We start from the raw sequence: 12,273 nt of genomic DNA, 5'->3' as shown, positions 1-12,273 counted from the left end.
TATATATATATATATATATACACAGTGTTGTCTGCAAGCAAATAATTTACTTAGGAAAGAAAAGAAATGAATTAATTAAAAGAATACCAGTAGTTTATAAAATAAAAGAACAGATAAGCCCACAGAAAACACAAGAACCAGCCACTTCAGTCACAAATGTAGACATTGGGCTTACTTTTTGAAAAAGAATTTAAATGAAGCGTACCAATTATGCAAGCATTCATCTTCCCTTTTTTGACTCTGGAGATTCATTCCTTGGAATTCTAATGAAAAAGGCATGGCACAAATGAAGACATGGCACTTGTTGGACAAGCAAAACTCCAAAGAGGGAATATACTATTACTCTTCCAGTAGTAATTTGTGGTTTTAAGGGGAACACATGTCAAAGAACTCTGTATGGATTCAGAGGGAGATTACAATATAAAATATACATAATGATACAGTCTAGCACATACTCATGTCCACAGAGCAAGGACATGTGCTTAGAGGCAGAAGGAAAAGAGAAAAAAAAATCTCACCAGCTGATGACCTTTTTAAAAATGGGAAAATACGTATTTTTGATTTCCATAAATAATAAGATTTCAACTTTCTGAGGTACACTTATTTTTTTCCTTTTCTTCTTGATTTGGTATTAAAGTAAGGAGTGCTATTTTTGTATATAATAATCACCCTCATCCACAGTTTTGTTTTAAACAGTTCCAGTTGCAGTCAACTATAGTCTGAAAATAGCATATAGAATTTTTCAGAAATAATTCATATAATTAAATACATTGTATTGTAATGCACTGTTGTAATTATTCTATTTTAATAGTAACTATTGTTGTCAATCACTTACTATGCCTGAGTTATATTTTAAACTTTATGATGGTAATGTACACTTAGAAAAGAAACATAGCATTCATAAGGTTTGGCACCATCCAGTTTCAGGCTCCTCCTGGATGTCTTTGAACATATTCACTACACATATGGGGACTATGGTGCTGATTTTATAAAGCAAGTGTTGTGACCTTTAAATTGCTAGACAGGGATCTCTACCTAACTTGTGTAATCCCAATGGGTATTTATTTTCTCATGTACTGAAGTACAGAAGGAAAGCTGAGTTCGAGGTTCAAAAAATGTCATCAGAAACTAGGCTCATTCCATCTCACATTGCCTTTGCTGGCTTACCTTCTCTCTCACCAGCGACCACCATACAAACTGCTTGAAAAGCCAATAAAAAGTACTGTTTTTCAACTAATTAAGCAGTATCTCATATTGTAATAGTTCTTTGAAGTGAGTCCTCTGCAATCCTGAATTAATCAGTGGATGTTAGGAAATGTGCTGGATCCGAAGGAAGGCTGGTGGTTAATCTCCACAGCCAGAGGAGGCTTCAGCTGAGGTTCGAGGAAAAGAGGGTTACAAAGGAAAAATATGCATGCGGTTTCCAGAACATGGTGAATAGTAGTAGAACAGCAGAAAATAAGTTCACAAATTTTTAATGTATTTAAAAAATATTTCTCAAGAAAAATTAACAAATTTACTTCTCTTCTTCATTTTCTTATTCTGCTTATAGTATATACCATCATTTTCCCAGAGCCAAGAATCTCAAAATAGTTTTTGCATATTCTCTCTTGGCTTAGTCATCACATTCTGTCAATGTATCTTTATAATGTCTTTTACATCTGCATTTTTCTTTCCATTTTTACTGCCACTACTCAGTGAACTATTAATTCTTGCCTAGATAGCGCTTTTGCCTTGTAACTGATCTTCCAGCCTTCTGTTTTAAATTTAATCATATACACTAAGTTTTATTTTTCTCACTTAGATTTCTAAAAGTGCTCAAACATTTTTTACCTCAGTGCTACAATATAAAGACCACTAACCATCCACAATTTCTGTCTAACATTCAGAAAATTTTTAAGAACTTTTCTTCTGTTTACTAAATTGTTTGCTTTACTTGAGAGTAAAAGTTACTCAAAATTGTGTTGAGTGCAAACTCTTCAAGCTTCTCCATAGCACTCAAAGGTTCTGTCAGTAAATAAACATTATCCTATTGAATTTTAGTGATATTGAAGTTTTTATTAAAAAATGACATGGTATAAAACTTATTTCAGAAATATTAGTCTGTTAAATGGAAGGAAACACTGAAGGTATGAAGAACAGTTAAGAAATTATTGCCATAAACACAGTGTGATAAAAAGGATGACTGATTAAAAGGGAGAACTTTACATTTTATCTTGCTATACCATTTAACTATGATGCCCTCAAAATATTTATATTTCTCTCTACACCAAATAACCACCAGTACCCAGGTCAAAGAAAATCTTCAGTAAAGGAGATGAATAAAGTTGGACCAAATTTTGTGATTGATCCTACGAGGAGAGGGTTTTGGTTTGAGTTAGTGAGAAAGTGTGAAAATTAAGAATTCAAAAATATCTTTGCTTTCTTTAAAAAATATATTTTTCTTGCTTTTTCTTTTGCGTTTTTATTTCCCCCTTTCTATTTCTCTTCCTCCACCTCCTGCTCCTCCTCCTCCTGCTCCTTCTCCTCCTCCCTCTCCTACTCCTCCTTTTTGTGTGTTTTGTTTGTATCAGAACAAGGGCTTACTTGTTGGTTGCTTTTTGCAACAGAGTCCCTATAGCATCTGGTGAGTTGATTTTCTAGTGAATTTTCTAATTGTTAAAATAATATGCTTAACAGCATTGGTAAAAATAATGGTGAGAAAATGAGCTATTCCTTCCTCTTCAAATAATATTTACCTATCTTTAAAAAAGCCAGATGCTACCAAATTTTAATGTTTCTCAATTAATCAGGGAAACTAAGCTTGATTTTGTTTACTAAAACATAGGTTCTTATTAAATTCCTAGTAAACTTTCATGTACTTACCAGAACTAAGACATATACAGTATTTTAAACATACAGATATGTGCTAAGATTTACCCTCATATATAAATGGCATATACTTATCACTAAAAAACGTCATAACTTATAAAACAATTTCAATGACATTATATTTAGCACTTGAAATGTTTTTATTTTTTATTTTTTTGTGCAGCAAATGTGACAAACATTTTGAACTGTATTTAATTAAGCAACTACAACTCCGATGAAGTGGAAACGCATTGTTAGCTTTGCTCAGTTTACGTTCAGTTTTTCTAAATCCTGGCCGGTTTTCTCCTGGGAAATAGTGTTTTGCCTTTTCTAACTATGTTGTGCAAATCAGAGGTGCCATAATTTTGCATGACCTATGCTTTCCTGGCCACAGGAATCCCTCCAAGATTGTTGCATCTCCAGTGGTGAGCAAATTTATTAATTCACTACCTGGCCACAGTAATTCTCAGAAAAGTAAATTCTTTTATCTGTCATGGCCAATTAGAGTTCTTTCTTTTTTGCAATTTAAAATCATAATCACGAGAGAAAGATAAACTGAGAAATGAAATGAGTCAGGACGTTATCATCTATTGCATGTAGGAAGATGAATCAGGCACATGAAAAAAAAAAGTAGAGATAATAAAGGCAAAACTAAGCACCAGAACACTCCTTCTGATGAATAAGATAGAACTCCATCTTAGACATTACAGTGGGTTAATAATATAAGTCGACAAGTTCACCTTTATTTACCTCAGCCAATTCATCATGACGTTCTATCGTGTGAATATTCCTCAGAAAAGTTCTTGATAACAAAACTGAGAATATGCATCTAGTGTGTAGGACAAAAACTTTGTTTCCATTTTTACCTTCTGTTTTCACCTTTTTCTTCTTGTCACTTCCTTTCTCACTCCCTCCTCCCCTTCACGTTTGAACACTTTTCCCCATATACCAACATTCATTACACATTTTGTATGTAGGGAGGGGAGGTTGGTTGAGGGGAAAATGGGATAAAATAAAATAAAATTTAATTAGAAAAAGAAAAGAAAGAACTGTCAACCAGAAATGTTTTTTAGAAAATCTAATATCTAGTATCATTTAATAAAAAAATCTATGCTGGAATAGCTCTAATTATATGGTGTGTAAATGTATTTTAAAATACTTAACAGTGATAATTTGTACGAAGTAGAAATTATATATACTTCACCCATACCCTCTTGTATCCCTTTGTTATTTCGTGTGCATAAGATCACGTTAGGTTCTCCATCCCACCAGCCTTCATGGGTGTGTCTTTTGGGAAGATGCCCCTCAGCTGTTAGAACTACCTCTGCCTATGCTCTGTATAACCATAAATTGCCTTGGAATTACTGTGTTCTCTGAGCAGTCCTTAAAACTAGTGGTGGCAGGCCTTTATACTCCACTTTCTGGTAAAGACAGCTCTGAAGTGTGATTGATCTATACTGTCTCCAAGAAGTGCTCTACAGAATTAACACAGATACATTCATAGGTCTTGCTTGACAATGCCTTCTTACAGTATCTCCTTTTCTTGTTCCCTTTGGATGGAGATAACACACTTATATGGAGTTCTGTTAGATCTTTGTCTAGAAAAAAAATCCAGGATGATGGACTACCTTATCACGCAGGAGTTGCAGGATTGTTGGTGAGAGGCCTCAAGTTAATATGGGTGTGTGATATTAAAGGCAGATAGAATGATGGAATGGAAATGTTTGAGATGGGGAATTGAAAAAGCAAATACTAAGACAGACCACTATAATTGTGTTTTTCCTCACCTGGAAATTAAAATTAATCAGAAAATGACCTAAAAATGTTATTCAGCTACACTTCCAGTGAATTCAAAGGGTACATTTTCATTTTATAAGCCAAACATTACAGAGCAGAATTTTAAACTGGTGTATATTTTGGCTTTCTTTTTAGGTTATAATTTATTCTTCTTGGTTTGTTTCCCAGCATTCACAGCAATGTCCAGAATACCTGACCAAAAGAGTATTGTTGGCCAGAATCTTAAGAAAAAAATCTTTTCTAAAACCATTATAAAAAGGTTAGGATCGTTTCCAAAATTCAGGATTAAGATTACCAAGCAGCTGATTTATTGATTCTCTGAGAAGTGTTCAAACTCTTCTTCCCAAAATAAATGCACAGACAAAAATCTTTTCTGCACTCACCAGCCAACACCTGCTGGAACTGTCCTTCAGAGCCTTAGTCAACTTAATGGAAAGTACAATTAAGAACAATTCATTTCTGTAAAAACTACCAGAATACTGCAGACTTAAACTAATATAATGGAGTTGAGGAAAATAACTTTTGACTAAACCATCTAAACATTTCAGTGATCAGTATTGTTTCTAAAATATTTTTTGTTTTTGTTTTTTGTTTTTTTGAGGCAGGATCTCACTATGTAGTTCACACTTCTCTGGAACTCACTGTGTAGCCCAGGCTGGTCTCAAACTTGCAGCAATCCTCCTGCCTCAGCCTCCGGAGTGCTGGGAATACAGGCATGTGCCACCTTACCCGGCTCTATATTATTTCTGAAGCTGCATCCAAAATCTTTCTAATAAATTTTGTAAAATTTATTAGAAAGAAAATTTTCACCATGATTTCATTTTATAATACTTATATATTTTAATGTATTTTCCAAATATCACATATTTTATAAAACATATTTAATCCTTGCAGAAGATTTAAATAGTTTCATGAATCTGAGCTTTTGTGTCCTCCATGTATTTCTTATTTTTTGAATGTAATTTCATACTGAATAATGTAAACTTAGGACTGGTGTGTGTGTGTGTGTGTGTGTGTGTGTGTGTGTGTGTGTGACTTCTTAATGTTCTTTCCATAACATTTTATGCTTCTAGTTCTAAAAGGTTTGCACCTCTATCCTGGGAGCCTTTAGGAAATTACTCTGCTCCAAGGAATATTCTAGACATTAGTCAGAATAGCACTTCAAAAATAATAGCTTTACAAACTTCTTTTTCCTTTAGACTATGAGGTTGTGGCAGTAGCCATGATTTACTCATCTTTGCATTTCTTAATTAGAATGTGGAATAGAGAAGATGCTCAACAAATATTTGTAGAATGAATGAATGAATAACCTACGAGGAGCAAATTTCAAATAGTTGGTTATTCGTTTACAGCCCATAGCCCTCCAAGGAGAGAAAAAAATCAAGTTAGAACAGTGGATTCTAAGACATGAGCTTCTCAGTATCGGGTTTGTCTTCTCAGACAGAAGACATCTACTGGAATTCGGCAATAAACCTTGGAGAATGCCGTAGGAAAACACGACTGCTGGCCTTCCTTCCTCCTCCCCTTTCTTGCTTCCTGTCACTCTTCCCTCCGCCCCTCCTTTCTTCACCACACCTCTCCTTCTTCCACTTGGTGGAGCAAACCATGCCCGTTAAAATGGCAGTGGAAGAACTTTTTAACACTCTGCTCAGACATACGGAAAATATCTGGAGGCTTGTTCTATTCTTTGTTTCTGTTTATCATTTTGAAAATTACAGTCGATGTTCTCAGTCATATTTCACTTTGTAAATTGACTACATAAATGTTCATGTACTGGAAATATAATAACTAGAGACTAAACATAATAAGTTTGTAAAATCAAAGTAAAACTTGAATGGTATAAATTATAAAAGGCTTTATGAATTAGTTTGCATTTTATCAATTGCATAGAGATTTCGATACCATTTATAAAGTATGTTCATTGAAGAACGATTTCTAATTTGCCCTAGAAAAATCTCATACAAATAGTGCTGATGTACTCTTTTATTTTAAGGATAGAAAGTGAGATTCAGAGATTTAAGGTGACTATGCAAAAGTAAAAAAAAAAAAGCAGGCTAGTTGAGCTTTAAATGAAAAACTGACTTGTAGCTCTGATTTTTTCAGTAATTTGAGCACCCTCATTGTATAATATTTCTTGGATTAGCTAAAGTAAAATATATAATAATATTTTGTTATATGACAATTTATGAATTAAATTAATAAGAAATTGTAGTATATAGATATCAGAATTTTTTCTAGGTCTCAAAATTATATGGTTCTCCAGAAGAAAAAAACACCAGTACTAAAAGTTGTACAATGGCATCTATATTCATTGATTAAATGAATTATTGCCATTATGTAACCTATTCCTTTGTTAAAACAATAACACAACCGTTATTATAATAAATATGTAGAAATGCCATTTAGAGTAAAGAAAATTTTCATCTTTAAGATTACTAATTTGGATAAATGATGACCTATTCTAAATTGAGCCACTGAGGTTTGATTGAAATCTATATAGTTTCAGTTCTTATTAAAAAAATACAATTTAACAAAAAGTTATGTAGATTTTAAAATCTGACCTCTAATACACTGAATTAAAATATTTATTATTTCTAATCCTATCCTTTTCTGAATGCCCAGAACATTAACTGTGTTTAAATATATCCCAAGCTCACAGTATGCTGCCTGAGAATTGGAGTAACTGTTCAGTGAATTAAGCTTAATATATCATTTTGCTTACTTCTTGCTGAATTATATTTAGCTACACAACATAACTGTGTTTGTTATCCATAAAAATATCATTGAGAAAGCTGGCCTTGAACAATAAGGGCAAAAATCTGTAGCATATAGTGTACAAGTTCTCTGTTGTAGTAAATTATTAAATTACATCCAGCAATAATTAACCTGTAACTCATGTGTGAGCTCTGTGCTTGGTGTTGCATGGGCAGTCAAATAAAGGATATAAAGTTAGAGAAGAATCCAACCCTGTTTAGTAATATATCATTACCTTTCATAAATGTTGTTAATAAAATAACATTTACTAAACATGTTTTTTTATTACTTGACATTACAGAGGAACACCTAAAGTTCCTCGGATGAAAGGAACAAATTATAAAACCAGGTCTAAAATGAAATTTAGAAATTTCCTTTTCATATATATTTACATATTATGAATATAAATGTGAAATTCTTCAATTAACTAAAAATAATATAAATCAGAAAATTTCAACACAGTAAAATGCATCCATCATATGTCAACTTGAAGATCTTTAGAATGCCTTGGAAATTGTACATGTTATATAAATATTAGTTCATTTAAATATATAGAGAATATTTGTTCTTCCAGTTGGGAATTATTTAATTCTTGTGCTGATGAGTCAAGGAGCTTAAACAGATTCAGATAACTTTACTAAATTTTAGACCTTCAAACTTCTCTAAAGATGTTCATATTGACATCATTTCCACCTCAGTTTTATTTCAAGAAATTTTCTTATCCTAATATAAAATGATTTTGTCAAAGCTGTTCTTTTTTCTTCAAAGGTAGTTTTCGGCATATCCATAAAAGTAAATATATTGCTTATATTTTTCAAATTATATCACTGCATAACACCTGGTGTCCAAGCTTCTTTTATGCCAAAAATCATAACTTCAAAAATCGCTGGAGTAATTGAACTAAAGTGCTCAACAAATTTTTCTTTTTTTTTTTTCTTGTATCTATTTATACTTCAAAAAAGTTCCTTATCATTGTGTTATGCTGCACTTCAGTAGAGGTCTTAGGGCTAAGTTCTCCAGCATATGCAATACTACCACTTTGACAATGTTCTTGACTGTTCAGTTTGTCGTCTTAACAGTCATCTTGTTTCAACTCTCATTTGAAACTATAGTAATCAATTCGTTGCTTATATTTCCTATTTTGGTTTTATGATTAGGGGATTTCTCTACCATGGTCAAGATAATTTTCTGTTTCAATAATTTTATTCTGTAGAAACTGTGTAAACATGACAGATCCACTTGCAGTCTTTTTCGTCATCTTTAATTGTAGGTATGTTAAATATGCAGGCTCTCTTTCTTGAAATTGGTAGGCACAAAAATGAAATAAAAACAATTTATTTTATTACTGTTAATAACCACACAAAGTATCAGTGATAAAATTCATATACAAAACAATGTAAGCATTTAAAATAGATTTTAAAATTTCCCTGGAAAGCGATAACATACAAAGTATAAATGATACAGATGAAAAAATCATTGATTTAGTTAAGGAAACTTTTTAATATTAAATTTAATACTAAATTTAGGAATGCTGTGTATTGTAGGCTCAAAATTTATCAATATGCTACCATCTTGATTGTGGACTTGTCTTCTGCAGCTGTGCGAAATAAATTTGTGTTGTTTATAAACTACCCAGTTCATAGAATTTTGTAAAAGTAGCCTGAGTGGACTCACTTTATCTCAATTTTATCTTAATTTGTCCCTTTCCCACCCTTTTCCCAAATGCTTGGACTGGGGCGTATCCCTGGCTCCAATCTGAGAAAGCGGCTTGTTCATTTTAGTGACGTTCACATTACTCTAGATCTCAGTGCTCGGCTCAGGCATGAGCACGAAAAACAGACATAGCAAGTAAGAAGGAATGAATATTCTATTGAAAATGCTAGAGCAGAGGTGATGTTCCATCTCCAGATTTTCCTGAGCAATGGCTGGCTCAGTGCTGCAGCAGATCACTTGTTAGCACAGGTAGGCTGAGACTGAAATCCACTCAAAGAAGTGTGGCTGAGGGAAAGTGTAAAAATGAGTCTTAAAGGCATTGTTTGTGCCGATGTTTCCTATACCAAAAGTAAGCTCTCATTTCTAGAATTAATGTTAAGTAAACCAATATATTCCTTTTTTGCTTATGTCATAGTTTTGTCTCTTCTACTCTGTATTTGCACTAATTTTCATTGACTCAAATTTTAGTATCAGAGTATAAGAATGTTATAAGTCATAGTTGCTAAAATTTTATTTGGGTGAATAAAAATAAACATATCGAGTGGGTAAATGCCCCATATCCCTGGCTAGGAGACTGACAAGTCATTTTCATGATACTGAAACAGCTAATTAAAATGTCATCTGTTTGTGTTAAACTGACCTTAAAGAGACTACAAAATAAGAAATTTGGTAGGAAAAATTAAGATGGTTGCATTATGCTGACTACATTTTTCATAGTAAGGACTTCCGAGAAACAGAAAAGCTAGCTTCTGGAAGAAGAGAGAGAGAAAATGTATATATAGTTTTTCATTAAAGAGTCAGTTTTTCTCAGGATCTGCTGTTTTTGATGTTTGAGGAACTGGAAATCTGAGCCCTTGCGTAGTGGAAAAGCTGCCCACTGATGATCATAGGCAAAGTGGCAGGTAATAATCAGGGACCTTGTGTTATATACTTTCTTTATCACAAGGGGACAATTGTTTCTGCAGAGTTGTTGCCAGAAAAGAGAAGATTATATAGAGTTTTGTCTACCCAGCCTTTCAAATTACCCACTGAGCTTGAAAACAGAAGATATAAATTCCAGAACTAATACAAAATTATGTTGTTCAGTGAAGACAGACAGAAGATGAGCTAAAAACGGATTCAGTTTCATTTATTTTAATCTGGGGCTTCTGATACTTGCATTTGAAGTGTCCATAAACTGTTAAAATTAAGTTTCCTAGATCTTTGTTGTTTTCGTAAATGACATAGGAATGACCATAACTTTTTTTAGTATGGTCTTATAGATTAAAAAGGAAAAAGGAAGGGTCCAGTACTGCTGGTAAATAGTTGAATTTTAATATTGTAACAATTACCATTTAATGGGGATCCCCAAAACATTACCAGAAACCTCTGCAGCAGACTCCAGTCTCTAGCTGTGTATAATTCAGGCCTGAAGGAAAAAAGACAAAAGACATAACTAAGAGAAACAGAAAGCAGGGTGCCAGGATGACCAACGTCAGTGCAATTCGCAAAGATGTTGGCCAGGCCAAGCCACTGATTTTTATTGGTAATCAATTTCAGCAACGACGAGCTACATGCAAGGGCAGAACTATGTGTGAGGATGTGCAATCATCTGGTTTGTACGGAAATTAATGTAAGGCTTGTAAAAGACAAGAGAAAGCATTCTCAAATTAGGAACAGAATAGACAAAATATATAATTGTCCTTAGAACATTGTCCTTCTAGTTAAGAAGGTTTTAGTTGAGGGAACAGAATTTGGGTGTGAATTACTCTGACCTTGGCATGTAGGCTTTGGTTGCACTCACTTCTTCAATCAAGCCATCTGTGGGGTTAACTTTTTACAGCCTGCATTGCTTGCAGCCTGCTTTGGGCATAATCAATAGTAGAGTTCCCTGAAACTATTAATATAGGCTGTTCAAAGTTTGAGAAAAGAATGTTTAAGATTATGAAAAGTGTAATAATTAAACTAATGGACAGTAATCTAATATACCATGCAACCTTTTAAGATTGTACAGATAAATTCATCTTTAAAAATAATAGATCCACAATGATTGCTAGTGAAGTTTAGATTTATCAATATGTAGTTTGATATTAATATGTGATTCTAGAGGTTGTATCACAATTATCTTGAATTATAAATATTTGAAATGTATTTATTTCCTAGTTAATATTCTTATACCATTAACATTTAATATAATCTTTGATCTTAGTGGACTATTAATTAGTTTGCCAATTATACCTATGTACAAATTAACTAATAAATTAAAATACTCTGCTTTTGCAATCTTCAGAACACAAATTTAGAATATAAATCTAGTCCATTAAAGTAATTATTTGCTCAATATGAATGTCCCCTGACATAGTCAATAGAAGTCTGTGTAAAAGATGTATTTAATTCCTTTAATTCCTATATTGTGCTGATAGAATTTTACCATTAGTTACAGTATTACTAATTTGTCTTTTGTGGTCCTTTAATACCAACTTTTTCGGTAGTATTTTTCCATTTTATTAAATGGTTTACAGGTATCTCCTGCTTGAGTCTAGAATTACACATTTTTGATAAAGTTTTTACAAAATAAGAGTAAGTCTGAGCCATAGAAGCAAGAAGTGAAATTAATTGCAGAAGGAAAAACATTTAAAGTGAAGTATAGCTAAACACATAATTTTCAGTAAAAATTAACTTTGGAGTGGAAAAATATGTTAAATATGAAGGGCTTCTGGGACATTTGAGCAAAATATTCAGGCAAAGTAGAGTAAATAAGATAAAGCCTTTTAAAAAAATTGACTTGAATAAATAGCCAAATTCCCAATAAAATGCAATAGTAAATGCTGTAGAACTTTATGCAAAGTTGTATTAGTTATTTTCTCATTGCTGGGACCAAATATCTGACATCTTTCAAGTTAAATAAGGATAGATTTATTTTGGGTCATGATTTGCAGATTCAGTCCATAGTTAGTTGTTTTCAAGGCAGAAACACCATGGCAGAAGGGTATGGTAGAGAAAGGATATTCAGTTCATGATATCTGGGAAGCAGAGCAGGGGTACAATACCAGAGAGGAAGGGGACAGGGACAGGGACTAGACTTAGACTCTAAATTCATGTCTCTAATACAGTGGTATCTGGGTTCATGAATGCTTTTTTTTTTTTTTTTGTTTTTTTTTTTTTTTTGTTTTTTTTTAA

At 32.8% G+C, this 12,273-nt stretch overlaps 1 protein-coding gene across 1 annotated transcript in view; it reads left to right on the top strand.

The window, feature by feature from the left end:
• Col11a1 (collagen type XI alpha 1 chain) overlaps nucleotides 1–12,273 on the top strand; it is a 531,458-nt gene that overhangs the window by 141,930 nt on the left and 377,255 nt on the right. The gene's annotated exons all lie outside the window — the stretch shown is intronic.

The sequence above is a fragment of the Fukomys damarensis genome, unplaced genomic scaffold (assembly GCF_012274545.1).
Source record: "Fukomys damarensis isolate Sample0158 unplaced genomic scaffold, DMR_v1.0_HiC HiC_scaffold_33, whole genome shotgun sequence".
In the NCBI taxonomy this organism is placed as follows: domain Eukaryota; kingdom Metazoa; phylum Chordata; class Mammalia; order Rodentia; family Bathyergidae; genus Fukomys; species Fukomys damarensis.
Note: the sequence above shows the minus strand (reverse complement) of the source record. Positions and strands in the feature narration are given on the sequence as shown.